Here is a 5,527-nt window from a genome sequence, read left to right as displayed (position 1 = left end):
TAAGTCGAAGTTGGGAGGAGTCGATGTAGCCTAATTAATTACTCACTATTCCAAATGTAATGACATTATATTCACATTATTTATCCAGAAAATAGGAGGATTGCATTTTAGAAGGTAATGTGTCACAAAATGTAGTCAATCTGCAGTTTCCTATGGCCACTTCCAACGGACTCCAAACGAATATTCACACGTTTATCACTGGGATTGTGGCGCTGGAAATCAATTTTGAACACTTTTATCTCAGCCACGACACATTTCAATTTCTATTGTACAATATATATGCAATTATCACTACAATGACACAATAATTCTTGCAGATAACATAGAATCAACTTAAGAAACGTAATTAACAGAGTCGCAGTTTCACTTCACTTCCACTAGATGACTCTTGACTTCCAGCAGACGATAGGCTTTAGGTGTAGCAGGGATGCCAATATCGGCAAACGAAATGAAACTAATGTGAGGAATGTTACAACAGGTGTGCTAAACGTAAGGAATGTTACAATAGGTATGTAGTACGTTAGGTTAGGTTAGATATGGTTAGGTTAAGTTAGGTTAGGTTTGGTTTGGTTAGGTGTGTAAGATTATATGAATGGTTACCACAGTTGGCTATACTGCAATCATTCTCCCACTCCATCTCAGATTACGTCACAACGACGAAATATGGCCGCCTTCTTTATTCAAGCAGGACGATTTTCCTATACATATAAATAAGGAACCTATTTAGGGCGGGTTGGCTGGGACCACAGTTCTCCCAGTGATCACATCGAGTTTCTACTATTCCACACTGCAAAACTAAGATATTTTCAGTGTTTGTTTTTAATTCCCTAAACTGGCAATACCAAATTCAAGATTCACCCCATGCAAGAATGTTCAGCAATTCGCAATGGCTTTCAGAATTCCAACCTTCGAAACAAAGTTTTTTCTAACACTTGACTTACATTAGACTGCACCAACTAAATGATGAACTGGACTGAATTTCTGTAATATTGGTTCCGAATCTTGTTTCTAGGAAGAAAAACGGCTTCTGTTCCCATTCTGAAGAATATTAATGGAAGGTTTAAGGCCGGACATATGACAGCCATCTTGGGACCATCAGGTTCAGGAAAGACTACACTGCTCAACGTTCTATCAGGGTTCAGGTAATTCTGGAATAGACTTAGTCATTATCTTTTAAGTGTTTTTCTTTGTTAGTTTGCATATAGCTGATCATGGATGAAGTGCTTTTATACCACAAATGTAGTACTTCAATAGGTTTTATGAGAAACCACTTAACTCAAGAAATACAAAGTTCTGAGGAAACACAAAAAAATAATAAATAAATAAAAGGAATGCATGCGTTCAGAATTGCAATATTTGAAATGAGAAATTTCGATATTACCGGTTGTACTTTATGGTTGTGAAATTTGGACTCTCACTTTAAAAGAGGAACATAGGTTAAGGGTGTTTGTGAATAAGGTGCTTAGGAAAATATTTGGGACTAAGAGGGATGAAGTTACAGGAGAATGGAGAAAGTTACACAACACAGAACTGCACGCATTGTATTATTCTTCACCAGACATAATTAGCAACATTAAATCCAGACGTTTGAGATGGGCAGGGCATCTAGAACGTATGGGCGAATCCAGAAATGCATATAGAGTGTTAGTTGGGAGGTCGGAGGGAAAAAGACCTTTAGGGAGGCCGAGACGTAGATGGGAAGATAATATTAAAATGGATTTGAGGGAGGTGGGATATGATGATAGAGACTGGATTGGTCTTGCTCAGGATAGAGACCTATGGCGGGATTATGTGAGGGCGGCAATGAACCTCCGGGTCCACACCTGTGGAGTAACAGTCAGCGCATCTGGCCGCGAAACCAGGTGGCCCGGATTCGAATCCCGGTCAGGGCAAGTTACCTGGTTGAGATTTTTTCCGGAGCTTTCCCTCAACCCAATACGAACAAATGCTGGGTACTTTCGGTGCTGGACCCCGGACTCATTTCACCGGCATTATCACCTTCATTTCTTTCAGACGCTAAGTAACCTGAGATGTTGATACAGCACAACAACAACAACAACAAAGTTAATCTTTCTATTATTTCTTTTCAGGACTTCTGGAGTTACAGGATCTATTCTGATTAATGGAGAGGAAAGAAGTAAGCTCCATTTTCGAAAATTGTCATGCTACATCGCACAGGAATTTCATATGTTACCCCTTTTGACCACTTATGAAATACTAAGAACGGCAGCAGACTTAAAACTGGGCACTTCTGTTCGAAATTCCGGAAAAGCTTCTATGGTAAACATCAAAATACAATAGTCTCTAATATCCGAGTTTCGTTTAACCGAGGTTCCGTGTTGTCCGAGCTCGATTAAAAAAAAAACTCTAAATAGCCTACTCTAGAGTTCGTATTAATCTGATTTGTTCATTCCATTTAGTCTATTAAGTAAGGAGTTTGTCAAATTTTTAATCAAAACTGTTTTTCATTAATCATCCGTTTTATCCGAGGTTTTACTTATCCGAGTTAGTCTCGGTCTACATTAAATCGGTTAATCTAGGCTCTGTTGTATTACATAAGTTATTATTTTAACAAGTTTTTAACCTATTTTCATTTGTTAAAAACTGCATTTCAAGAAACTTTTTATCACTCTCTTGTATACCTTATTTTATTTCAAGGAGTGCAGTTCGGTGGCTCCTTTGAACACCCACTTACAGATTTATGACTTCCTACACAAACACCTCTGACAATTCCATCCTGTCCCCTCGTCCCAACATTGCACAGTTGCCATAATCCTGGTGACCCTGAAATGAGAGTGACGGGATTCTTGGAATTCGGATGCAGCAACTCTGCCTCCACGTGGATTTGACGAGAGCCTGTCAATTCTTCTGAACAAGGGTTGTGATTGGTTACTAACAGGAGAAGACAAGATTTCCGTCACCGTAAGGAAGATATTTATTTATGAAAACCAATTAGTAGGGGGCAGTAGAAGGTCTGTCGGCAAAGTCCTTTCTATGAAACTGCACTCCATGAAAAAAAAAAAAAAAATACAGTATGTAGCACACGTGCTTGACATTCAAACATTTGTCTTTGGCCGTCTGTATAATATTCGATTGCTACTGGCGAAGACAGTAATTCTACGTTTTCAAACGATTACGAAATTCAAGAAGGTACTAGGGGAGAGTCGGGTAGTATCGGACATCGGGTAGTATCGGACAGTGCGTTTCTTTCATCTACCATCATATGGTAGTACCTGAATGACATGGTTACGTTTCTCTATGCGACATCACAGAAACGTAACCGTGTCAATCAGATAATATCATCGTGTGGTAGATGAAAGAAACTCACTGTCCAATATTACCCGATGTCCGATTTACCCGACTCTCCCCTATATCTTAGTGACTAGTTTCGGCGTGATGACTGCCATTATAAAACTATCTAGTCAGTGGTTTTTAAGCTACTTTTAGAAACTGTTTTTGCGCTCTGCAATTTACGTTAGCAGCTATTTTTTGTATTTAAACTTTTCTCTAAAATATAGTGAGTCTCAGTGAATGTTCCCGTGTTTCTGTTGGCCAACAAGCGGCAGGTCCCCCCTACTACTACTGCTGCTTGCATCCGTACTAGGTATGTTATGTCAATAACACTTGGTACTCATCCTCCTCATAGTAGCTGCTGGGAGTATTGCCTATCTTGTATGTTACGTAATTTACATCACATATTCACAGAACCTGTTTCATTCAACCCATCGGTATTAAATAAATTTAGTATTTCTTTTTACACAGAACTGGGTGGACAGAAAATTTATTCATAAAGTTTTCTCATGTTATGACATAGTACGTAAATATTAATCTGGCTAAGTACTGTGAGTTCGCGGAGACAGGTAGATGTGGTAGAGGGGTAGAGAGGTTAATAATGGCAATTAGAACATTGTCCGTAAATAACAGGTCAGAAAGCAAAATTAGCTGAGCACATCAATATTTATTTTTTCTGGCTATCAGTCTCATAAGCGAATCGTAAGTGAGAATGAATAATACCATAAATATGCCTCTAATTCAGAAATGGAATTATCCACATTACCACGCACACGACTACTGGATAATCTTGAGTAATCATATTTGAAGTAGTCAGAAAAAAAGAAACTCTCTTCTTCATTCAATAATTACTATATTTCTTAACCATACGAAAATCTGTTGCTTCCTTCCAGATAAATACTATTTTAGATATCCTTGGACTGAAGAAGACGAGGAATACTCTTGTGCAATCTCTCTCAGGGGGTGAAAAAAAGAGACTGTTAGTTGCCTGCGAACTTCTGACTAACCCACCAATCATGTTTTTCGATGAGCCAACCAGGTAAGTAACATAGCTATAATCTTATGTACAGATTGCTGTTTCAAGAATATTTTCTATGTTTCAATGAGTTTATGTTCATTCAAGCCGTATTCTTAAGCAAAGTTTTCAATAATTAAAAAAGCCTCTTTTTTCGATAAGCAATTCAATTTTTAAATTTTAAGAAATGTTTTTAACAGTTCAGATCGATTTCCTCAAGCTCATGATTTATGCATTAAAAACAATTATTTTTATTTTGTGTGTACATTATATTATTAAGGAAATGATCGTCCGAATGGGCATTGAGGTTGAGTTTCTACTATATTCACTCAGTGCTCTTAGTCTGTTATGACCAGAGACCGGAACTTTGGCAGAATGCCTTTTTAAATGTGTTAAATCTGTCTTCATTTTTAAAGTAAATCTGTACGAATTATACCTTTGTCATTGAAACGTCACAGTTTTATGTTGCCCTTTTCTGCCTTTTTTAATAGTCTATAAATGCCTAATTTACAAAATAAATGCTTTTTTTGCCTTTATTTGATTATTTATCTATTATTTATTAATCTATTATTAAAATTGCCTACAGGTATATTTTAATTTATTTCTATAACCGCTACAATGAAAGTGACTTCACCGAATGTATATTATTGTCTTCCAGTCAGTTCATATTCCCTTTGCAACAATGAGTGCTGCCGTGCAAAAATGTATAACAGTAAGCGATAGTTTTGTGTGTACATTGAAGTTTGGAATAAGCGCATGCCTTTTATTTAATTGTGGTTTTATTGGTAATTATTCTTGCAGTGGTCTGGATAGTGTGTCGTCTATGCAAGTGATCTCACATCTGAAATCTCTCGCCCAGTCTGGCAGAACTGTGGTGTGCTCTATCCATCAACCAAGTTCACAGCTATTTGAGTTGTTTGACGATCTCTATCTGTTAGCTGAAGGAGAATGTGCCTATAGTGGGCCAATTGATGAAATGATGACTGTGTTTGAAGATGCTGGTTTTACTTGTTCTGTGTATTACAACAGAGCAGATTTTGGTAAGGAATACAGTACCGGTACTTCGAAAATTCACGATGTGTGAAAATAAGTCGCAACATATATGACGAAATCTTTTTCGTTGTCAAGAAAAGGTGAAGCTTCAGTCATGTATTGCCAGTATTGGGAATTAAAAACAAACACTGAAAATACCTTAGTTTTGTAGTGTGGAGTCTGTGTGTG

The sequence above is a fragment of the Periplaneta americana genome, chromosome 7 (assembly GCF_040183065.1).
Source record: "Periplaneta americana isolate PAMFEO1 chromosome 7, P.americana_PAMFEO1_priV1, whole genome shotgun sequence".
Classification (NCBI taxonomy): domain Eukaryota; kingdom Metazoa; phylum Arthropoda; class Insecta; order Blattodea; family Blattidae; genus Periplaneta; species Periplaneta americana.
This window is presented reverse-complemented; position numbering follows the sequence as displayed.